This window comes from Acipenser ruthenus, chromosome 60 (genome assembly GCF_902713425.1).
Source record: "Acipenser ruthenus chromosome 60, fAciRut3.2 maternal haplotype, whole genome shotgun sequence".
In the NCBI taxonomy this organism is placed as follows: Eukaryota; Metazoa; Chordata; class Actinopteri; order Acipenseriformes; family Acipenseridae; genus Acipenser; species Acipenser ruthenus.
In genome coordinates, this window is record NC_081248.1 from 3,028,216 (window position 1) to 3,053,511 (window position 25,296).

The 25,296-nt window shown below is 38.4% G+C and overlaps 1 long non-coding RNA gene across 1 annotated transcript in view; it reads left to right on the forward strand.

The window, feature by feature from the left end:
* Positions 1-16,003, forward strand: part of LOC131725074 (uncharacterized) — a 46,769-nt gene extending 30,766 nt beyond the window's left edge. Inside the window, exon 3 of the long non-coding RNA XR_009320420.1 lies at positions 15,959-16,003. This is a non-coding gene — a long non-coding RNA (uncharacterized LOC131725074). The remainder of the gene's footprint in view (positions 1-15,958) is intronic.
* The last annotated feature ends 9,293 nt before the right edge of the window (positions 16,004-25,296 follow it).

Sequence of the window (25,296 nt, forward strand, 5' to 3'; positions counted from 1 at the left end):
CCCTTACACAGCGCCCTTTCTAATCGGGAGGGAGATTTGCAGCATCGATCCTTTCTCTCTCTATCACAGGTCAATATGTTTGATTCAGAACCAACCACCATTTCTTTTTTTTGTTTGTTTTTAAATATGCCAGCAGAGTTTACTGACCTTTTTGTTTTTAAACAAAAAATAAAACTGTAAAGCTGTAGATACAACCAAGGTGTCTCTACAATACTCACTGTCACTTTTGGGGAAATTATTGGGAAACGTGTCACAATGATGCTGGTGTATCAACTGAGTAGAGGATATTCATTGTACCAAATCACATTAGAACAGGGGTTTTCAATCTTTAAGCTGCATATCCTTTTCCAAACAATGTAGTCCACTGAGATAGTCAGTCATAAAATGAAAACAGAAAAAAAAGATCTGTACAATAACAGGATACAACAAAACACACAAGCCTTGGAGTGTGTGATGGATACAATTATAAAAGTTACAATATTATAACAGAAATATATATTATATTTACTTTTGGCTAAAAACAGTCCCTCAAACAGGTTTCTAGTTGTCGGAAACATCATTTTATTGTAAATATTAATTAATTAAAATCAACAAAGCCTCCGTGCTAGCCTCATATCACTCAGAAATGACATAGGACTATTCCATGATAGCAAATGGCAATCGTGTATTTTTATTGATAATAAAATTACAGAAAAGAAGGCAAAGAAGTTCACTACCCACGCATCTCTACAGCTAACCTCATTACCAAAACATATTATTGGCATTTTTAAATTCTTGGTGACTAAAACGTACAGTACTGATGCTAATTAAAAAAAACAATAATAAAACGCTTACCTAGTATGTGATGGATGTCCCTGCTTGTTACCACACAAATCTCTGATGATGGCAGGGGAATTGGAGAGAGCTTCAGCCGCAAGATACATATTAAAAACGCCAAAAATAACTATTTCGTCTTGATCGCCCTTTGCAATGTTCTAGTATTGAGCCAACAATCCATATTTGAAAGCTAAAAACTCTTACTACGCTCACAGCAGACATAACGGCTTTTCAAACTAGACCGCATGGCAATACTCTGGTTTCTGATTGGCCATACATTCTGTATTTTGAAATGTAGTACTTAAGTTACAATAAACTTTAATCGGGTCATTGAAAAAAAAAAAAAAAAATCGATTTACAGGCACGAACGCACACAGGAAATAAAATGAGTTAAAGACTAGGCTTTTACTTTTATTATTATTTTTTATCCCAGACAGACCAACTGTTTATATGACATTTAAACAACAGGGCTTTAAAACGCACATATTTAATATGTAAATTAGTCGTGTGCGCTGAACGCTCTGTCACAGCTTGTCAGTCTGGTGTTAGCGATTAAACGTTGATTACATGACAAAAGTTTGCAATAGGATTGGCAAGTGGTACTAAATAAAATGCGTTGTCTGCCATTTCAGAATTTTTCTCGCGTACCCCCAGGGGTACGTGTACCCCAGTTTGAAAACTGCTAGAAGAAACCACATTACTAACAGATACAGTTTAATTGTAGTAGTATTTAAATGTCATTGTCCTGACTGGTAAATTCTTACCTTTCAGCTTCCCCTTTTATTTTGACAATTTCCATATAAAAATTGCATTTTTTTGTTTACATTTTTTCATTCTTAGCAAGTAAATATTCTGGACAGTTTTCAAAACAATTGTTGCTTTTGTTTTTACAACACACGTTGGTGTTGTTGATATGATAGACGCGTATATCTGCTTCAGGTACTGTATTTAATTTTTTTCAAGGTTAAACGATGGTCCGTGTTACACTAAAAATAAAATGTCAGATATGCAATATGTATTTCGTTGGTTTTGTGGATTTGCTATGTTTTTTTTTTTTTTACTTATTTTAATACTGCACATAATGATAGGGTTTTGAAAATGCTACTTACTAAAACCGCGACTGCACGTGAACTGTATTACATAATAATTTCCTTTATTCCGATTCCAGTGGTGTTTTCTCAGTGCAAGATATACAGTGCTGTATAAAATCACATACACTGTGTGTGTATCTACAGTACTGTGCAAAAGTTTTAGGCAGGTGTGAAAAAATGCTGTAAAGTAAGAATGCTTTCAAAAAGACATGTTAATAGATTATATTTATCAATTAACTAAATGCAAAGTGAGTGAACAGAAGAAAAATCTAAATCAAATCCATATTTGGTGTGACAACCCTTTGCCTTCAAAACAGCATCAATTCTTCTAGGTACACTTGCACAAAGTCAGGGATTTTGTAGGCATATAGTCAGGTGTATGATTAAACAATTATACCAAACAGGTGCTAATGATCATCAATTCAATATGTAGGTTGAAACACAATCATTAACTGAAACAGAAACAGTTGTGTAGGAGGAATAAAACTGGGTGAGGAACAGCCAAACTCTGCTAACAAGGTGAGTTTGCTGAAGACAGTTTACTGTCAAAAGTCATACACCATGGCAAGACTGAGCACAGCAACAAGACACAAGGTAGTTATACTGCATCAGCAAGGTCTCTCCCAGGCAGAAATTTCAAGGCAGACAGGGGTTTCCAGATGTGCTGTCCAAGCTCTTTTGAAGAAGCACAAAGAAACGGGCAACGTTGAGGACCGTAGACGCAGTGGTCGGCCAAGGAAACTTACTGCAGCAGATGAAAGACACATCATGCTTACTTCCCTTTGCAATCGGAAGATGTCCAGCAGTGCCATCAGCTCAGAATTGGCAGAAAACAGTGGGACCCTGGTACACCCATCTACTGTCCGGAGAAGTCTGGTCAGAAGTGGCCTTCATGGAAGACTTGCGGCCAAAAAGCCATACCTCCGACTTGGAAATAGGGTCAACCAACTCAACTATGCACGAAAACACAGGAACTGGGGTGCAGAAAAATGGCAGCAGGTGCTCTGGACTGATGAGTCAAAATTTGAAATATTTGGCTGTAGCAGAAGGCAGTTTGTTCGCCTAAGAGCTGGAGAGCGATACACGATTGAGTGTCTGCAGGCAACAGTGAAGCATGGTGGAGGTTCCTTGCAAGTTTGGGGCTGCATTTCTGCAAATGGAGTTGGGGATTTGGTCAGAATTAATGGTCTCCTCAATGCTGAGAAGTACAGGCAGATACTTATCCATCATGCAATACCATCAGGGAGGCATCTGATTGGCCCCAAATTTATTCTGCAGCATGACAATGACCCCAAACATACAGCGAAAGTCATTAAGAACTATCTTCAGCGTAAAGAAGAACAAGGAGTCCTGGAAGTGATGGTATGGCCCTCACAGAGCCCTGATCTCAACATCGAGTCTGTCTGGGATTACATGAAGAGAGAGAAGCAACTGAGGCTGCCTAAATCCACAGAAGAACTGTGGTTAGTTCTCCAAGATGTTTGGGCCAACCTACCTGCCGAGTTCCTTCAAAAACTGTGTGCAAGTGTACCTAGAAGAATTGATGCTGTTTTGAAGGCAAAGGGTGGTCACACCAAATATTGATTTGATGTAGATTTTTCTTCTGTTCACTCACTTTGCATTTTGTTAATTGATAAATATAAACTATTAACATGTTTATTTTTGAAAGCATTCTTACTTTACAGCGTTTTTTCACACCTGCCTAAAACTTTTGCACAGTACTGTGTGTGTGTGTATATATATATATATATATATATATATATATATATATATATATATATATATATATATATATATATATATATATATAAAATAAAATTACAAATTTCACATATTTTATAACGTTACCGTAGGCTACTTTTTTTTTTTTTTTTTTTTTAGTCGGTGATGCGGTTTTTGTTTCGCAAATCTACAGCACACAGTATTTTTAATCACAAATATAATAGCCTGCATTTCAACAGTCACTGCCAAAGCTGATTACTTATTCTTCCAGAAGTAATGGTCGGGTCTAACAGGGGTACAAGGTTATATTTGCGCCGGGCCATGTTGTTAACAAGCCTGATGTTGTCGTCAGGCTTTACTGTGAAACTGACTGTAACCAGGGAAGGTGTGAGCGCATTCTGCTGGACTGGAGAATATGACACGGGAGTTTAATTATGAAAAAGCAAGTGTAAACAAACAAGTCAAAAAGATTAGCCTGTCGCCAGTCATGTCATGCTAATTGATGTAACTTAAAAAAGAGGATGGTGAGTAAGTAGATTCAAGAAACTGCACAGAGTCCTTTTCTTCAGTCAGTTGTTAGGTTTATTGAAATATGCAGGGAGTCTGGTCCCAGGTACAGGACACAGAATACTCGTTCTTACAATTGTTGCATGACATTAAATACCCTTCTGCATAGGTGTCTCTCTCCTCCTCTTTCTCTGACACTTAACCAATAGAAAAGGTACAACTCATTATCCTATTACCATATATTTCATTTAGTGTGAGTGTGTGTGTGTGTGTGTGTAGTCTAGTGTGACGACCTCTGAAGTCAGTGCATTCCTCAAACCCCTGGTGCCCCAAAAAGGTCCATACATCTGGTTTTTGTCATCTTCTCTCCGTTTTGCCTTAGACCCTTTGAGTCCAGTGGTATTATCTCTTACTCTCCCTGTGAACCTTTGGGTCCAACGGCAGTCCCTGGGAGCCTTTTAGCCCCTTTATGCTTTGTATTCCTAAAAGTCTTAGAGCCTGGCCCCTCCTAGTCCATAGCACTGTTATCTTGTTAGCTTGCAGTCAATGTTGGACAAGAAGCTTGTAGACACAAAGTCTCTTATCAATTGTTAGCAGTACATGCAATTTGAACCAAACAGTCTGCTATCTGCAATATTAGTTTCTTTTCAGAAAAGAACACCAGTATAGCTCCAGTCCACATGCGTAGCAAACTGCTAATCAATTCTTGATCCATGTTTTCCAACATACCCTACTTTTAAAATATAAGATGGAGGGGGGTGACCCGCTACAACCAAGTTGCTGACGTGATCCCGAGCCCTCAGATGTCCTCTTCGCTGGTTCTGAGTAGTCACATCAAGTACCGTGTTTGTATAATATATTATAGTGAAGTATGTTCCTCTCATTCTAAGTCTCTCCATTATGTGTAGGTATCTACCTTGCCTTTGCTGTTTCTCCATGTAAGTATGTCATGAGCAAAAAACAAACAAAAAAAACAAACAAACATACGTAAAAATAATACAAAAAATGAAAAATAAACATACAGTAAACATACAGAAAAATACAGTAAATACAGTTTATCACTGTACACAGGTGTTATTTCTTATTCATGGTGGCTCCCAGTAAGTTTACAGTTTCCCATCTGCCAATGGTCCTTTCTAACTGTCGGTGTTGTTTTTTCCACCAAAAACACTGAATGCTATTCCACAAAATCAATACTATTACTATTGACAGTATTATTAAAACAACATAATCCCCAAAAGTGTGCCCTAAGGCCTGCCCTGACCATCCATATCGTTTCAATACGGTGGCTTTTAATTGTGCCAAATCAACTTCGACCTTAGCTTTGAGCAGCTTCTGTTCCGCTCTTTGTAGGGCTATTTTAACCAATTTGTGCACTTGAGAAAAAATGACCGAATATGAATCTAGATATGTGTCATCCCACCAAGCAGTAATTTGGAACTCCTCTGCTTCAGGTTCAGGTATATATATATCTCCAATCTGAACTGCATGTGTTGGAGAAAAACAAAATCCTGGAGAAGTCTGACAAGTTAAATCTCCATATTTAAAATTGGTATGGTTACTCAACACACACCATTGATATTTCCCAACCTGCACTGCTTTTTTCCACCCCTCTAGTGGATGTACCTCTAATTCAGTGCTTATATTTCTATTAATTACGGTGATTGCAGGACACCGGCAAACTACATGACTATTTGTTTCATAACAACATGCTTCATGCACCACACCACTCCAGTTGCCTCGCTGAACTTTCCATGTAGCCTTTTCCCAAACTATCACTGTCTCATTGTGTAGTACTCCTATCGGTCTAATCTTCAAACTGTCTTTATACTGGTTATTAGGATCCAGGTATGGTATTGAGAGATAGAACCCTATGTGACCAGGTGGTTCCTTGCCATTCTCCTTTGGCCACACTAAACTAGCTCCCAGGAGGTCAGTCTGATCAGGGTGGATCATTGCCAACCTCAACCTGAGTTCCTCCTGTGCATGTCTAGGTACCACTCTTAGCCTAATATCCATTATTTCTTCCTTCATTGTTTTTAAAAGGTCACCCGCAAATATTCTACAATCTATTGCTTTGGTCAAATTGCGCAGGGCTCCCTCTGTTCCATCCATTAGCTCATATATAGCTGTACCCTGGAGCCTAATCCCTTGATTTGCATACATCTGTCCATTCCCCAATCTTTCTATTCCTTCTCTCACAGCACTTGCTATCCAAGTTTGCCCTTTTTGACATTTGATAAATATCCCAGCTGTTTGCAACAGAATTTCCTGCACCAAACCAGCCTACTATTTCATCAAAAAGTCCCCTCTTCCTACGTTCCTCATTACCTTCATACATTCGTTCGGCTATTCGCTCTTTGTACTCTTTTATTGTACTACTTATTTCCCTTTGAAGCCAATTCTGGATATTGGTGTGTTGCTTGCAATATTGTTCAAATATAACAGTTAGATTTGTGAAATTATACATTACACACGATAATACTATATTCACATCATCCAAAACAGTTCTGAGAATGATACCTTCCCGAGGTAGGGGGTGCAAAGGGGACATACTTTCGTAGTGATTTTACCTCGATAGTACGGTTTACTGCCCTGTTTCAAGAAATTAGATCACCCCGCATGGAACAAGTGTAAATTACTGAAGTACTCAATTCCTTACAGCAATCTATGCCTCCCAATTTCACCCACCCGTCCTGCTCTTTAGCTACGCGGTGCAGTGTTGGTTTAACTCTGTAAGATCATAATCACATCTTCTATCCGAAACTACAGTACTCTCAGAATAAACTCTATGTTCCAGCTGTGGATCCCCATCCTCTCGATCAGAACCACACTCATGTTGCTCTAACACATTTAGGTGCATCATTATTTTTAACCCGTATGTTAAATTACACCTTTCTAGAATCCAATATTCTAGACCATCTCAATCTTATGATACACTTAAAACTGATTAAAACCTAAAACTATAACTTCAAAAATGATCACTATGCATTGAACAAGTACTAAAATAGTGCCTCATTTTAGACATATTCAACACTACAGCATATCATTCAAAGTTCACATGATTTCCACAATTAATGTCTAATATAGGTAACCATATTTTTCAGTAGAACAGCTGTTTTCAATTGGTATTTCCATTCAACATAGGATGTCCCATTACCTTACAAGTACATATTAATATAGTATTATGTTCCTAACAACACTCCAAATAATCCATTGCAAGACACCAACCATTTTACCTCCCTATCATGGATGGCAGATACAATGTCTTAACAATGTCACTCTTAAGTGTCATGAACAACACAAACTCCATACTCCCAGTGCCTCTAGAGGTCAATGGTACAACCTTTGCAGTTTTTGTTATTTTACTGAATGTGATTAGTAATAAATTACATGAGACCTTCCCATCTCTGCACTCCAGGATCGCTGACATATTACCTTTAGTATCTTTAAACTAAGACAAATCTTTTCACCAATCATACATCTATACCCCAAGTTTATAATACGTAGTTTCATTATCAGGTATGTTAACTGAAATTAACAGTCCCCATTACATCCCCAAAAATGTCACTTTAACGTCATCATAAATATTTCTTCTTTTGATATGCAGACCGGAATGGTTCCCCATATGTAAGAATGTCTCTGTGGTTTCAGATACCTCCTCATGACCGTGTCTCAGCAACTTACACTCTTGTTCCAGATATATGGTAGAGCTTAATTACTACATATCATGGACAAGCATTGTAAAGTTCTGCAGGTTAATATGTACAGTTCCTGTTTGCATATCCAAATTGTCCCACAAGTGTACTGGAACTTTCTGCACAAACTCTTCTGAAATGGTCCTCTCAGTTCCGATGAACAGCATTGTGCTTCCATTCCACATAAACGCCATCAGTATTATCTCGGAACCTGTGGAGAACAAGTGCAGTATTTATTCTTTTGATTAATATCTGATTTAATTTCAAAATTCAAAAGGGTTAATTCTTGAATAGTCTCTTTTTCATCTGCATTGATAATGTTATTGGAATTCTAAGAATCGCCAATGTCTGTTAATTCTATCTTGTATTTTTCTCAGAGCCTATGTCCACCCCATATTGTGAACATAATATAAAATATCAGTTCCAGCATGAACCTGTAGGAGAAGAGAAAAGCCTTAGACCTGTGTCTGTACTCTGAAAGTAACTACAAATCTCTATCTGCTTTATTGCTCACAATTACTACTCTAACCTAACTGCATCAGTGCCCTTAGGAATTTCCATTCTCCAGCAGGCTTGCTTATCAGTGAAACTAGTTTTCAAGCCCGTTTTCACTCCCTCATTTTTGTATTGCCAATTTCAAATTGATTTCTCCCAGTTTGTCCATTATCTCATATGGACCTCCCCAATCAGCCTTCCAACCCCCCCCTTTTTTTTTTTTTTAATTTAATTTGAATGGAGACCCTGAGTGGGGTTGGAATCAGTGCCTGTTTTAATGCCTCAATTCAGGTGTTCATAGAGGGTGACAGCTAGTTCGCTGTATCCTTCCATGAAGTCCTGACAGAATCCAAATATGCCCAAAAAGATCTAAGGGGCAGATTTTTAATCAGCTTTTTATTTCCTGGGTCAGGTGTGTGTCCTCCAGTTTCCACCTGTACTCCTAAGAAACAAACAGATGATTTCATTAATGCAGCTTTCTTTAGATTTAATTTGAGAGCAGCGTGCTCCATGAGATCCAAAACCTCCTCCAGTAACAGATAGTGCTTCTCCGCAGTTCCCGTTGCAACAGTATGTCGTCCACATACTGTATGATATTACCTAGTTGAGAACAGTCCTGTAAGATGTTAGTCATACATTGATCTCTCCCTTCTTGGCAAGACGTCCAGAGCACATATCCCAATAACAGTTGAAAAGAAAGTTTACAAAGAAATGTATTCAAACGTTAATGTTTCTCAATAACTGTGACAAAGATCGAATGAGTCTTAGTGTTAGATCTCCCTCTCGACCTGTGAGAGCACGGTATACGAGGAACAGAGTACCCTTAATGAAATGGCACGACAATTTATTCCGTAGGGTAGATGGAAGTCGGTCAGTTCGGAAGGGGGCGGAGCCATGGCACCCGAGCTCAGTGACCCAGACGGTAAGCGGCGTGGCATCCGAGGACTGGAGGAGCAGATGCGCTCGTTAACCTCGGGGTCATGGGCGAGGGTATAAATAGGGGGCATGGCTTGGGTGATCTGTTCCTTTGCATATGGTTAAAACATGTAACCGAGAAGTAGCCCGATACGTGAAAGCGACCGTGAGTGTTTTGTGTCTGTGTCCTAACACTGTGTGTCTTGTGTGTTGTTGTCTCACTAAGATTACTGAGCACGATCCGGAGCTGCAGCCGCAGGCCAGCGAAAACCCGGACTTCACCACTCACCTGTCTCGCTTTCGGAACTGTCTCTGTGTTTGCACCTTTTAACACTTGTATCACGCACTGTCTTTGTGTTCGTGTTTAGTGTGGGTGTCGGAACGGGACTTTGGGGTTGCGGGTCAAACCCGTAGGATTACAATTAGAAGTGATACCCGCCGCTGTATCACTTCCAGCACTATTATTATTTACAGGTTTTGCCTTGAGGCTCTGGACATTTATTAAATTAAATAAACACCCTTGCACCTGTACCAACGTCTGTCTGTGTGATTATTCTGCACTGCACTCACCTGCACGTCATTACCACTTTGCCACAATAACGCATACAGAAATAAAAGTACTGCCTATTCTTGCTGCAATTAATAACAGCATCCTTTTTAGCAGATCAAAATAAATCAGGATCTATTATAGAAATAGTCCAGTGAGAAAAAGAAAATGTGTGTGCACATAAACCTGACCTTCATGAGCACCTGTTTATGATGCTTCCTTTTTAGGATGTGGTCCACAAGCTTTACCAACCCAGAGCTCTTTGGGTGGCAGAGGACATGGATCACTGTACTTCGCCAACCAGGGCGCAGGTTGCTTCATGCTTAAGCCAGCGAATATATTCTTTATTTGATTAATTTACACGGGAGTTTCCCCATGGTCAATCGTACCAAGTGCATTTGTATTACTGTGAGTGCATAATTACTTTTGCTACTGCGACTGTCTGTTCTGTATTAGACAGTGAGAAGTTGACTTTATTTTGCATCACAATATTTCCATTAGCTCAGCCTCCTGTGCTGAACTTCCACAAAAGAGTATTCATACCCTATATTCACAGACAAACACACAAACATTAACCAACAGACTGTCTATCATACCAGTATCACAATCCATCAAGCCAGCAGTCCTATACTGCACCATCAATAATCTCATGTCACTCGCGATTTATTCATGTTTCAGTTATCACATTAATCTAATTATCATCACCTCTCCTGCAAGAAGCTCCGTAAAATACTAATTGTAACCACCATAAACAAAACACATCGTACACATGTGTGCAAACATCCCATTTCACATCACTCGCGTAGCTCTGAGTGACACTGCTTTTGTCTCCTGCATCACTGCATTCTGATGCCTTAGCAGAAGTTGAAATCCCTGTAGATCACTCTGATATCGATTGTGACCTCTTTCCCCATTTGAATTGTATTTTATGCTCTCTAACAATTCAACTTTTTTTTTTTCCTTCTACTCGTAGTGTGCTTTAGCAACATCAGAATAAACCCAGTTAATACTGATAACATCAGTGCTTTATTAAACTACGTGTTTTCCATTCAAAGAGAATGCAATCTCCCTGTTTAATTCAACATGAACTAAACAATCATTAATAAACAGACCCCTTAAATAAAACATCGTTTTAACTCTGCACTTTTTTTAGCTACACCAATAATACAAACTCTACCACTCATGTGATCTTGGTTTCAAATATGTATTCATAGGTGATTCATAAAATTCACCCTTGTCTTAAACATAAAATTCACTCTCAAACAAACACTTAACATTCATTCATGAAAATATTTAATAAAATATTTCCAGGTCGATAATTTAATTTGTTTCAGATTTATTGATCTCCAAAAACATTTGTTCTCTTCCTAAAAGTCTTTTTTTTTTTTTTTATCTATTCTCATTCTCTACAGTCTTTTCTCTCTCTGCCCAAATATGGTCACGCAAGTTTTTTTCCTATTCCTCCCTGAATCTGTGACCAGGGAGACACAGACCCTGCATACCAAAATAATACCACCACTTTCTTTTCAAGTAAGTCCTCTATCAGAAAGACAAAATGTTCCTCTTGTTTACCAATATAATCCTGAACAAACTATTAATTGTTGCTTTGTATATTTGTGTTATTGTTTTAGTTCAAAGGTTGGCCATTCCTTTGCATTCAAACACTAACACAATACAAATAACTCATCAGTTAACATGGGTCTCTTTCCCTTATCAAACCCTCTTATGATCGAGGCAAGACAATAAGTATTCATGCTGGTTCTTAGTACATAGTTTTTCTAAGATGTTACTTTATCTCCACGCTTAAGCAAAATCAGAATTACTCAAACAATCATTAATAAGCAACTTCTTAATTACATTTTAATGTGACCTTTTAATTTTATTTTTACAACATGTATTCCTCAAAGTTGATATAGAATCTTTACCATTACAGTTTTTTTTTGTGGGCTACCAGTCTTGAATTTCCTTTGTCTTTTTCTTCTTACGAGACACACACTCCTGACCTGTCACATGAACATGTACATTACTGTTCTGTACATAGCTTCCCTTTTTGCCATGTTTTAACACATAGTCTATGTTCCATATTCTCCAGTCATCCATTTGATGACATTGAGGGTCAGCTTCTAACATATTTGGAGTTGATCAGACTCCCAACAAAACACAAAACTAACAAAAAACTTGTTTTTAGTTTTGTCTTGTTTTTACCAATATTCTGTGTTTAAAGCTATGCTTAACGAAGCATAAACTTTTATTTTGGTTTATTGCACATTTAATTTACACTTTTGTATGTGCTATTTGGGCTTAACTGGAACTTATTGTCTGATTGTTCCTTATCTGTACCACCTAATGTGGACAGTTAAATAAGAGGCTTATCCTATTGCCCCCTTATCGTGACTTATAAACCAAACAGTAAAAACAAAGACAAAACAGGTGTACCAAACCCTCTCAAAAACAAACATAAAACATAAATCCGAGTATGCCCGTACCTGTTGAGCTATACAAGTCCGTGTAACTAGTCCAATAGACTCTACTGGCACGTCATAACACTACACGATTTACTCCGACTTTTTTAGGAATCCAGAGGTCCTCTTTCATACCTAAAGTCCTAATAGTCAATACACTTTTAGTTCAGCGGTCAATCTCTCTTGACTTAACTAATTGTGTCCTCAATGTACATGAATTATCAAAAAGTCCTCTTTCATATTCTACCCTTGATTCTCACTACATTCTAAACACTGCATATAAAACAATAAACCAGTAACTACTCACCAATGTATGTGGTTATATGTTCGAGCTGAAGTCCTGATTCAAAGATTCTCCACACCGTCTGGTCAGAAGTTAGAAGCAGTCTCTGTCCATTCGCTTTGTCCTGGTCCTGTGCACAGGATTCAGGCTGGGCAAATGGGTTTCTCTGCAGTCAGGTATCAAACCCTCCCGGTATTTTGAAAAAAAAAGTAACAGGAAACAGTCCGCAGGTGGCTCGCCAAATGATGTAACTTAAAAAAGAGGATGGTGAGTAAGTAGATTCAAGAAACTGCACAGAGTCCTTTTCTTCAGTCAGTTGTTAGGTTTATTGAAATATGCAGGGAGTCTGGTCCCAGGTACAGGACACAGAATACTCGTTCTTACAATTGTTGCATGACATTAAATACCCTTCTGCATAGGTGTCTCTCTCCTCCTCTTTCTCTGACACTTAACCAATAGAAAAGGTACAACTCATTATCCTATTACCATATATTTCATTTAGTGTGAGTGTGTGTGTGTAGTCTAGTGTGACGACCTCTGAAGTCAGTGCATTCCTCAAACCCCTGGTGCCCCAAAAAGGTCCATACATCTGGTTTTTGTCATCTTCTCTCCGTTTTGCCTTAGACCCTTTGAGTCCAGTGGTATTATCTCTTACTCTCCCTGTGAACCTTTGGGTCCAACGGCAGTCCCTGGGAGCCTTTTAGCCCCTTTATGCTTTGTATTCCTAAAAGTCTTAGAGCCTGGCCCCTCCTAGTCCATAGCACTGTTATCTTGTTAGCTTGCAGTCAATGTTGGACAAGAAGCTTGTAGACACAAAGTCTCTTATCAATTGTTAGCAGTACATGCAATTTGAACCAAACAGTCTGCTATCTGCAATATTAGTTTCTTTTCAGAAAAGAACACCAGTATAGCTCCTGTCCACATGCGTAGCAAACTGCTAATCAATTCTTGATCCATGTTTTCCAACACTAATACAACATGCATTAATTTACTGCGTATTGGTATTGCGTCTGGGAAGGGGGGACACACGGGCGCGTTAAGAGAATTTCAGCGGGACATTTTTTATTTCAGGGGGGCATTGGCGCAATAGCGCGGCCTAGCGCGAACACTGCTTTATTAAATTTTCACAACACATGATTTGGTATATATGGGAAATGCAGTATATTGATTTATATGTATTATTATTATTATTATTATTATTATTATTATTAATACAGCTACTTGCCTGTGAGTTCAGATACTATTTGTCATGTTGTTGATATTACTTATTTTTAACTAATGTTAATTATATAACCTTTATTTTAATTATGCTATCCTTTTTTTTAATCTTTTTTTAAACTACTCTCTTTGTAATCACCAAGATGAATTGTTGGATTGTTTTAACTAGACCAAAAAAATAATGTTTATAGCTACAGATGACATTTTGGTACAGGTATCGGATTTTGACAAGGTAGTAAAGCTGATGCTTCCACATGTTTTGCTACCAGTAGCAAATCTTGACGTCACATATGTGAAATAGTAAGGTTTATTCTTATTTGAGAGTAGTGCTTTTATCATCCTTACTGTTTTAACCCTGACTGCTGCACAAGACCTGTACCTTCCTTTTCTAATTTGTTGATAAATGTAATGTTATAACCATATGCATTGCTTTTATTTTTACTCAGTCATTTTGCATAGGCCTACTTTTAATTTGGTACAGTAATTCATACAATGTATTTATTCTAGAACATATTATTTAAAAAATAAAAAAGGCTGTATAAAATAAACACAGGTAATGAGCTATATTTTATACTCAAATATATGGGAAACCATATTTTGCTCTAATACAATTGCTCAGTTTTTTTTTTTTCTCAGATAGGTATCAGAATTATTGGCACCCCTAAAGATTCTTATAAATACAATCAAACAAAATTAAATCTGCATTAACATTCTACTTCAAGTTCATCTCAGTCTTAAGGAACTGTATTGTGGCCTTCCATGGCTTCCTGTCTCACTGGGGTATAAAAATGTGGCAACACACATATGAAATCCATTTGTCATCCATCACCATGGGGAAAGGCAAAGAACTCACAAATGAAGAGAGACAAATGGTTGTTGACCTTCATAAATCTGGCAATGGGTACAAAATAATAGCTAAAAAACAAAATATACCACTTACCACTATTAGGGCAATAAGTAAGAAGTTCAAAACCACTGGAACAGTGGTAAACTTGCCTAGTAGAGGACGCAAGTGTATCTTGCCCCCACGCACAGTGAGGCAGATGGTTTGGGAGGCAAAGGGAAATCCAAGGGCCACAGTTGAAGAATTACAGAACTTGGTTGCATTTTGGGGTCACCAAGTCTCCAAATCTACAATTAGACGCCATGCCAATAGGCTATTTGGAAGGGTTGCCAGAAAAAAAGCCTTTATTGAGAGCAACCAACAAACGTAAGCGCCTGGAGTTTGCTAAACGGCATTGGCACTTCGATTGGAACTGGGTGCTATGGTCCGATGAGGCGAAAATAGAGCTCTTCAGCCACGCATACCAGCGGTGGGTTTGGCGTCGAAAGAAGGATGCGTGTGCGGAAAAGAACCTCATACCTACTGTAAAATATGGTGGTGGATCTTTGTTATGGGGCTGTTTTGATTCCACTGGTCCTGGGGCCCTTGTTAGGGTCAATGGCATCATGAACTTTACCCAGTACCAGGACATTTTAGCCAAAAATCTGGTTGCCTCTGCCAGGAGGCTGGAACTTGGCCGCAAGTGGATCTTCCAGCAAGGCAATGAAACCAAGCACACATCAAAATCCACAAAGAAATGGTTAATTGACCACAAAATCAACATTTTGCAATGGCCAGTCTCCGGACTTGAACCCCATTGAAAACCTGTGGTTTCAATTGAAGAGGGCAGTCCATAAGCGCAGACCGAAGGATATCAAGGATCTGGAAAGATTCTGTATGGAGGAATGGTTTAAGATCCCTCCCAATGTGTTCTCCAATCTCATTAAACATTATGGAAAAAGACTCAGTGTTGTTATCCTTGCAAGGGGAGGGTGCACAAAGTACTGAAAACAAGGGTGCCAATAATTGACACTTCATGCACTTCATTTTTTTTTTTTTAATTAAATTTATAATTTGAGAAATGTGTAATTTTGGTTGATTTCCATTGAATCATTAATAAAGTCAAATATATTTCACATGTTGGAAAATTACAATACAGCTCAGTACTGGTATTATTTATTTTACAGTCTTTTTGCTCATCTTTATCAAGGGTGCCAATAATTTTGGAGGTGACTGTATATATGCCACACCAGCGAGGGGTGGGGTGCGTGCGTAACCTAAGCCCTTTGAATCAATATAGCCAGACCATGCCACCTTATGTTTAGAGAAAATAAGGAATTCTGTTCTATTATAATTACCTTCTACTTTTATTGGTACACAGGTTCGAGTCATCAACAAAGGGTGATGCAACAAGAAGCACAGAAGGTAAGTAGTATTCAATTGTTCTTTATTAAAACAGGTTATATTCAGAACTTGACATTTATGATAATGTAGCATACCTCGTCGCTAGCGAGAAGAGTAAAATACAAGAATCTGCAGTTTAAATAATGTACATAACCAGTCCTTATTTAATGTTGCAATTGCCCGGCTGGATTTTCGGTAGGGGACATGGTTCCCCATATGTAAGAATGTCTCTGTGGTTTCAGATACCTCCTCATGACCGTGTCTCAGCAACTTACACTCTTGTTCCAGATATATGGTAGAGCTTAATTACTACATATCATGGACAAGCATTGTAAAGTTCTGCAGGTTAATATGTACAGTTCCTGTTTGCATATCCAAATTGTCCCACAAGTGTACTGGAACTTTCTGCACAAACTCTTCTGAAATGGTCCTCTCAGTTCCGATGAACAGCATTGTGCTTCCATTCCACATAAACGCCATCAGTATTATCTCGGAACCTGTGGAGAACAAGTGCAGTATTTATTCTTTTGATTAATATCTGATTTAATTTCAAAATTCAAAAGGGTTAATTCTTGAATAGTCTCTTTTTCATCTGCATTGATAATGTTATTGGAATTCTAAGAATCGCCAATGTCTGTTAATTCTATCTTGTATTTTTCTCAGAGCCTATGTCCACCCCATATTGTGAACATAATATAAAATATCAGTTCCAGCATGAACCTGTAGGAGAAGAGAAAAGCCTTAGACCTGTGTCTGTACTCTGAAAGTAACTACAAATCTCTATCTGCTTTATTGCTCACAATTACTACTCTAACCTAACTGCATCAGTGCCCTTAGGAATTTCCATTCTCCAGCAGGCTTGCTTATCAGTGAAACTAGTTTTCAAGCCCGTTTTCACTCCCTCATTTTTGTATTGCCAATTTCAAATTGATTTCTCCCAGTTTGTCCATTATCTCATATGGACCTCCCCAATCAGCCTTCCAACCCCCCCCTTTTTTTTTTTTTTAATTTAATTTGAATGGAGACCCTGAGTGGGGTTGGAATCAGTGCCTGTTTTAATGCCTCAATTCAGGTGTTCATAGAGGGTGACAGCTAGTTCGCTGTATCCTTCCATGAAGTCCTGACAGAATCCAAATATGCCCAAAAAGATCTAAGGGGCAGATTTTTAATCAGCTTTTTATTTCCTGGGTCAGGTGTGTGTCCTCCAGTTTCCACCTGTACTCCTAAGAAACAAACAGATGATTTCATTAATGCAGCTTTCTTTAGATTTAATTTGAGAGCAGCGTGCTCCATGAGATCCAAAACCTCCTCCAGTAACAGATAGTGCTTCTCCGCAGTTCCCGTTGCAACAGTATGTCGTCCACATACTGTATGATATTACCTAGTTGAGAACAGTCCTGTAAGATGTTAGTCATACATTGATCTCTCCCTTCTTGGCAAGACGTCCAGAGCACATATCCCAATAACAGTTGAAAAGAAAGTTTACAAAGAAATGTATTCAAACGTTAATGTTTCTCAATAACTGTGACAAAGATCGAATGAGTCTTAGTGTTAGATCTCCCTCTCGACCTGTGAGAGCACGGTATACGAGGAACAGAGTACCCTTAATGAAATGGCACGACAATTTATTCCGTAGGGTAGATGGAAGTCGGTCAGTTCGGAAGGGGGCGGAGCCATGGCACCCGAGCTCAGTGACCCAGACGGTAAGCGGCGTGGCATCCGAGGACTGGAGGAGCAGATGCGCTCGTTAACCTCGGGGTCATGGGCGAGGGTATAAATAGGGGGCATGGCTTGGGTGATCTGTTCCTTTGCATATGGTTAAAACATGTAACCGAGAAGTAGCCCGATACGTGAAAGCGACCGTGAGTGTTTTGTGTCTGTGTCCTAACACTGTGTGTCTTGTGTGTTGTTGTCTCACTAAGATTACTGAGCACGATCCGGAGCTGCAGCCGCAGGCCAGCGAAAACCCGGACTTCACCACTCACCTGTCTCGCTTTCGGAACTGTCTCTGTGTTTGCACCTTTTAACACTTGTATCACGCACTGTCTTTGTGTTCGTGTTTAGTGTGGGTGTCGGAACGGGACTTTGGGGTTGCGGGTCAAACCCGTAGGATTACAATTAGAAGTGATACCCGCCGCTGTATCACTTCCAGCACTATTATTATTTACAGGTTTTGCCTTGAGGCTCTGGACATTTATTAAATTAAATAAACACCCTTGCACCTGTACCAACGTCTGTCTGTGTGATTATTCTGCACTGCACTCACCTGCACGTCATTACCACTTTGCCACAATAACGCATACAGAAATAAAAGTACTGCCTATTCTTGCTGCAATTAATAACAGCATCCTTTTTAGCAGATCAAAATAAATCAGGATCTATTATAGAAATAGTCCAGTGAGAAAAAGAAAATGTGTGTGCACATAAACCTGACCTTCATGAGCACCTGTTTATGATGCTTCCTTTTTAGGATGTGGTCCACAAGCTTTACCAACCCAGAGCTCTTTGGGTGGCAGAGGACATGGATCACTGTACTTCGCCAACCAGGGCGCAGGTTGCTTCATGCTTAAGCCAGCGAATATATTCTTTATTTGATTAATTTACACGGGAGTTTCCCCATGGTCAATCGTACCAAGTGCATTTGTATTACTGTGAGTGCATAATTACTTTTGCTACTGCGACTGTCTGTTCTGTATTAGACAGTGAGAAGTTGACTTTATTTTGCATCACAATATTTCCATTAGCTCAGCCTCCTGTGCTGAACTTCCACAAAAGAGTATTCATACCCTATATTCACAGACAAACACACAAACATTAACCAACAGACTGTCTATCATACCAGTATCACAATCCATCAAGCCAGCAGTCCTATACTGCACCATCAATAATCTCATGTCACTCGCGATTTATTCATGTTTCAGTTATCACATTAATCTAATTATCATCACCTCTCCTGCAAGAAGCTCCGTAAAATACTAATTGTAACCACCATAAACAAAACACATCGTACACATGTGTGCAAACATCCCATTTCACATCACTCGCGTAGCTCTGAGTGACACTGCTTTTGTCTCCTGCATCACTGCATTCTGATGCCTTAGCAGAAGTTGAAATCCCTGTAGATCACTCTGATATCGATTGTGACCTCTTTCCCCATTTGAATTGTATTTTATGCTCTCTAACAATTCAACTTTTTTTTTTTCCTTCTACTCGTAGTGTGCTTTAGCAACATCAGAATAAACCCAGTTAATACTGATAACATCAGTGCTTTATTAAACTACGTGTTTTCCATTCAAAGAGAATGCAATCTCCCTGTTTAATTCAACATGAACTAAACAATCATTAATAAACAGACCCCTTAAATAAAACATCGTTTTAACTCTGCACTTTTTTTAGCTACACCAATAATACAAACTCTACCACTCATGTGATCTTGGTTTCAAATATGTATTCATAGGTGATTCATAAAATTCACCCTTGTCTTAAACATAAAATTCACTCTCAAACAAACACTTAACATTCATTCATGAAAATATTTAATAAAATATTTCCAGGTCGATAATTTAATTTGTTTCAGATTTATTGATCTCCAAAAACATTTGTTCTCTTCCTAAAAGTCTTTTTTTTTTTTTTTATCTATTCTCATTCTCTACAGTCTTTTCTCTCTCTGCCCAAATATGGTCACGCAAGTTTTTTTCCTATTCCTCCCTGAATCTGTGACCAGGGAGACACAGACCCTGCATACCAAAATAATACCACCACTTTCTTTTCAAGTAAGTCCTCTATCAGAAAGACAAAATGTTCCTCTTGTTTACCAATATAATCCTGAACAAACTATTAATTGTTGCTTTGTATATTTGTGTTATTGTTTTAGTTCAAAGGTTGGCCATTCCTTTGCATTCAAACACTAACACAATACAAATAACTCATCAGTTAACATGGGTCTCTTTCCCTTATCAAACCCTCTTATGATCGAGGCAAGACAATAAGTATTCATGCTGGTTCTTAGTACATAGTTTTTCTAAGATGTTACTTTATCTCCACGCTTAAGCAAAATCAGAATTACTCAAACAATCATTAATAAGCAACTTCTTAATTACATTTTAATGTGACCTTTTAATTTTATTTTTACAACATGTATTCCTCAAAGTTGATATAGAATCTTTACCATTACAGTTTTTTTTTGTGGGCTACCAGTCTTGAATTTCCTTTGTCTTTTTCTTCTTACGAGACACACACTCCTGACCTGTCACATGAACATGTACATTACTGTTCTGTACATAGCTTCCCTTTTTGCCATGTTTTAACACATAGTCTATGTTCCATATTCTCCAGTCATCCATTTGATGACATTGAGGGTCAGCTTCTAACATATTTGGAGTTGATCAGACTCCCAACAAAACACAAAACTAACAAAAAACTTGTTTTTAGTTTTGTCTTGTTTTTACCAATATTCTGTGTTTAAAGCTATGCTTAACGAAGCATAAACTTTTATTTTGGTTTATTGCACATTTAATTTACACTTTTGTATGTGCTATTTGGGCTTAACTGGAACTTATTGTCTGATTGTTCCTTACCTGTACCACCTAATGTGGACAGTTAAATAAGAGGCTTATCCTATTGCCCCCTTATCGTGACTTATAAACCAAACAGTAAAAACAAAGACAAAACAGGTGTACCAAACCCTCTCAAAAACAAACATAAAACATAAATCCGAGTATGCCCGTACCTGTTGAGCTATACAAGTCCGTGTAACTAGTCCAATAGACTCTACTGGCACGTCATAACACTACACGATTTACTCCGACTTTTTTAGGAATCCAGAGGTCCTCTTTCATACCTAAAGTCCTAATAGTCAATACACTTTTAGTTCAGCGGTCAATCTCTCTTGACTTAACTAATTGTGTCCTCAATGTACATGAATTATCAAAAAGTCCTCTTTCATATTCTACCCTTGATTCTCACTACATTCTAAACACTGCATATAAAACAATAAACCAGTAACTACTCACCAATGTATGTGGTTATATGTTCGAGCTGAAGTCCTGATTCAAAGATTCTCCACACCGTCTGGTCAGAAGTTAGAAGCAGTCTCTGTCCATTCGCTTTGTCCTGGTCCTGTGCACAGGATTCAGGCTGGGCAAATGGGTTTCTCTGCAGTCAGGTATCAAACCCTCCCGGTATTTTGAAAAAAAAAGTAACAGGAAACAGTCCGCAGGTGGCTCGCCAAATGATGTAACTTAAAAAAGAGGATGGTGAGTAAGTAGATTCAAGAAACTGCACAGAGTCCTTTTCTTCAGTCAGTTGTTAGGTTTATTGAAATATGCAGGGAGTCTGGTCCCAGGTACAGGACACAGAATACTCGTTCTTACAATTGTTGCATGACATTAAATACCCTTCTGCATAGGTGTCTCTCTCCTCCTCTTTCTCTGACACTTAACCAATAGAAAAGGTACAACTCATTATCCTATTACCATATATTTCATTTAGTGTGAGTGTGTGTGTGTAGTCTAGTGTGACGACCTCTGAAGTCAGTGCATTCCTCAAACCCCTGGTGCCCCAAAAAGGTCCATACATCTGGTTTTTGTCATCTTCTCTCCGTTTTGCCTTAGACCCTTTGAGTCCAGTGGTATTATCTCTTACTCTCCCTGTGAACCTTTGGGTCCAACGGCAGTCCCTGGGAGCCTTTTAGCCCCTTTATGCTTTGTATTCCTAAAAGTCTTAGAGCCTGGCCCCTCCTAGTCCATAGCACTGTTATCTTGTTAGCTTGCAGTCAATGTTGGACAAGAAGCTTGTAGACACAAAGTCTCTTATCAATTGTTAGCAGTACATGCAATTTGAACCAAACAGTCTGCTATCTGCAATATTAGTTTCTTTTCAGAAAAGAACACCAGTATAGCTCCTGTCCACATGCGTAGCAAACTGCTAATCAATTCTTGATCCATGTTTTCCAACACTAATACAACATGCATTAATTTACTGCGTATTGGTATTGCGTCTGGGAAGGGGGGACACACGGGCGCGTTAGAGAATTTCAGCGGGACATTTTTTATTTCAGGGGGGCATTGGCGCAATAGCGCGGCCTAGCGCGAACACTGCTTTATTAAATTTTCACAACACATGATTTGGTATATATGGGAAATGCAGTATATTGATTTATATGTATTATTATTATTATTATTATTATTATTATTATTAATACAGCTACTTGCCTGTGAGTTCAGATACTATTTGTCATGTTGTTGATATTACTTATTTTTAACTAATGTTAATTATATAACCTTTATTTTAATTATGCTATCCTTTTTTTTAATCTTTTTTTAAACTACTCTCTTTGTAATCACCAAGATGAATTGTTGGATTGTTTTAACTAGACCAAAAAAATAATGTTTATAGCTACAGATGACATTTTGGTACAGGTATCGGATTTTGACAAGGTAGTAAAGCTGATGCTTCCACATGTTTTGCTACCAGTAGCAAATCTTGACGTCACATATGTGAAATAGTAAGGTTTATTCTTATTTGAGAGTAGTGCTTTTATCATCCTTACTGTTTTAACCCTGACTGCTGCACAAGACCTGTACCTTCCTTTTCTAATTTGTTGATAAATGTAATGTTATAACCATATGCATTGCTTTTATTTTTACTCAGTCATTTTGCATAGGCCTACTTTTAATTTGGTACAGTAATTCATACAATGTATTTATTCTAGAACATATTATTTAAAAAATAAAAAAGGCTGTATAAAATAAACACAGGTAATGAGCTATATTTTATACTCAAATATATGGGAAACCATATTTTGCTCTAATACAATTGCTCAGTTTTTTTTTTTTCTCAGATAGGTATCAGAATTATTGGCACCCCTAAAGATTCTTATAAATACAATCAAACAAAATTAAATCTGCATTAACATTCTACTTCAAGTTCATCTCAGTCTTAAGGAACTGTATTGTGGCCTTCCATGGCTTCCTGTCTCACTGGGGTATAAAAATGTGGCAACACACATATGAAATCCATTTGTCATCCATCACCATGGGGAAAGGCAAAGAACTCACAAATGAAGAGAGACAAATGGTTGTTGACCTTCATAAATCTGGCAATGGGTACAAAATAATAGCTAAAAAACAAAATATACCACTTACCACTATTAGGGCAATAAGTAAGAAGTTCAAAACCACTGGAACAGTGGTAAACTTGCCTAGTAGAGGACGCAAGTGTATCTTGCCCCCACGCACAGTGAGGCAGATGGTTTGGGAGGCAAAGGGAAATCCAAGGGCCACAGTTGAAGAATTACAGAACTTGGTTGCATTTTGGGGTCACCAAGTCTCCAAATCTACAATTAGACGCCATGCCAATAGGCTATTTGGAAGGGTTGCCAGAAAAAAAGCCTTTATTGAGAGCAACCAACAAACGTAAGCGCCTGGAGTTTGCTAAACGGCATTGGCACTTCGATTGGAACTGGGTGCTATGGTCCGATGAGGCGAAAATAGAGCTCTTCAGCCACGCATACCAGCGGTGGGTTTGGCGTCGAAAGAAGGATGCGTGTGCGGAAAAGAACCTCATACCTACTGTAAAATATGGTGGTGGATCTTTGTTATGGGGCTGTTTTGATTCCACTGGTCCTGGGGCCCTTGTTAGGGTCAATGGCATCATGAACTTTACCCAGTACCAGGACATTTTAGCCAAAAATCTGGTTGCCTCTGCCAGGAGGCTGGAACTTGGCCGCAAGTGGATCTTCCAGCAAGGCAATGAAACCAAGCACACATCAAAATCCACAAAGAAATGGTTAATTGACCACAAAATCAACATTTTGCAATGGCCAGTCTCCGGACTTGAACCCCATTGAAAACCTGTGGTTTCAATTGAAGAGGGCAGTCCATAAGCGCAGACCGAAGGATATCAAGGATCTGGAAAGATTCTGTATGGAGGAATGGTTTAAGATCCCTCCCAATGTGTTCTCCAATCTCATTAAACATTATGGAAAAAGACTCAGTGTTGTTATCCTTGCAAGGGGAGGGTGCACAAAGTACTGAAAACAAGGGTGCCAATAATTGACACTTCATGCACTTCATTTTTTTTTTTTTAATTAAATTTATAATTTGAGAAATGTGTAATTTTGGTTGATTTCCATTGAATCATTAATAAAGTCAAATATATTTCACATGTTGGAAAATTACAATACAGCTCAGTACTGGTATTATTTATTTTACAGTCTTTTTGCTCATCTTTATCAAGGGTGCCAATAATTTTGGAGGTGACTGTATATATGCCACACCAGCGAGGGGTGGGGTGCGTGCGTAACCTAAGCCCTTTGAATCAATATAGCCAGACCATGCCACCTTATGTTTAGAGAAAATAAGGAATTCTGTTCTATTATAATTACCTTCTACTTTTATTGGTACACAGGTTCGAGTCATCAACAAAGGGTGATGCAACAAGAAGCACAGAAGGTAAGTAGTATTCAATTGTTCTTTATTAAAACAGGTTATATTCAGAACTTGACATTTATGATAATGTAGCATACCTCGTCGCTAGCGAGAAGAGTAAAATACAAGAATCTGCAGTTTAAATAATGTACATAACCAGTCCTTATTTAATGTTGCAATTGCCCGGCTGGATTTTCGGTAGGGGACATGGTTCCAATCTCCTCCCACCCAAATTTCAAACTGCTCAATTATCCCTTTCCCAACAGGGGGCGCCAATCCACCACAGAGTCCGAGCCAACAGACTAATAACCCTGAGACTTCCCCAGTCGATTTGAGTGGAGAGAGAAGCGTCAATCTGTTACTAGACAGGACCTCCACAGGTTTCCTGATTAAAAAAAATAAAAAATAAGCAAAGGATCAGTGCATATTTCTACAACATATTTCTAGCAACAAAATACAGTCCAACATCAATTTAGTTCTGGCTGTAATATAAGGCAGGGAACAGGGAAAAGACTCCGCTGATATCAACAGTTATAGTACAATATAACAATAGCTCAATGAAAGGTGCGTCTCTAATGTACTTTAGGCATAATGCACCACAACAAGACAACAACACTTAGCTGGTTGATAGAAGTAGGGATTCAAGGAAATGCATGCACATGGATTAGGGAGTGGTTAACATGTAGAAAACAAAAAGTACTGATTAGAAGAGAAACCTCAAAATGGAGCGAGGTAACCAGTGGTGTACCACAGGGATCAGTATTAGGTCCTCTGCTATTACTAATCTACATTAATGTTTTAGATTCTGTTAACTTGTTAAATTTGCAGACGACACAAAAATAGGAGGAGTGGCAAACACTGTTGCAGCAGCAAAGGTCATTCGAAA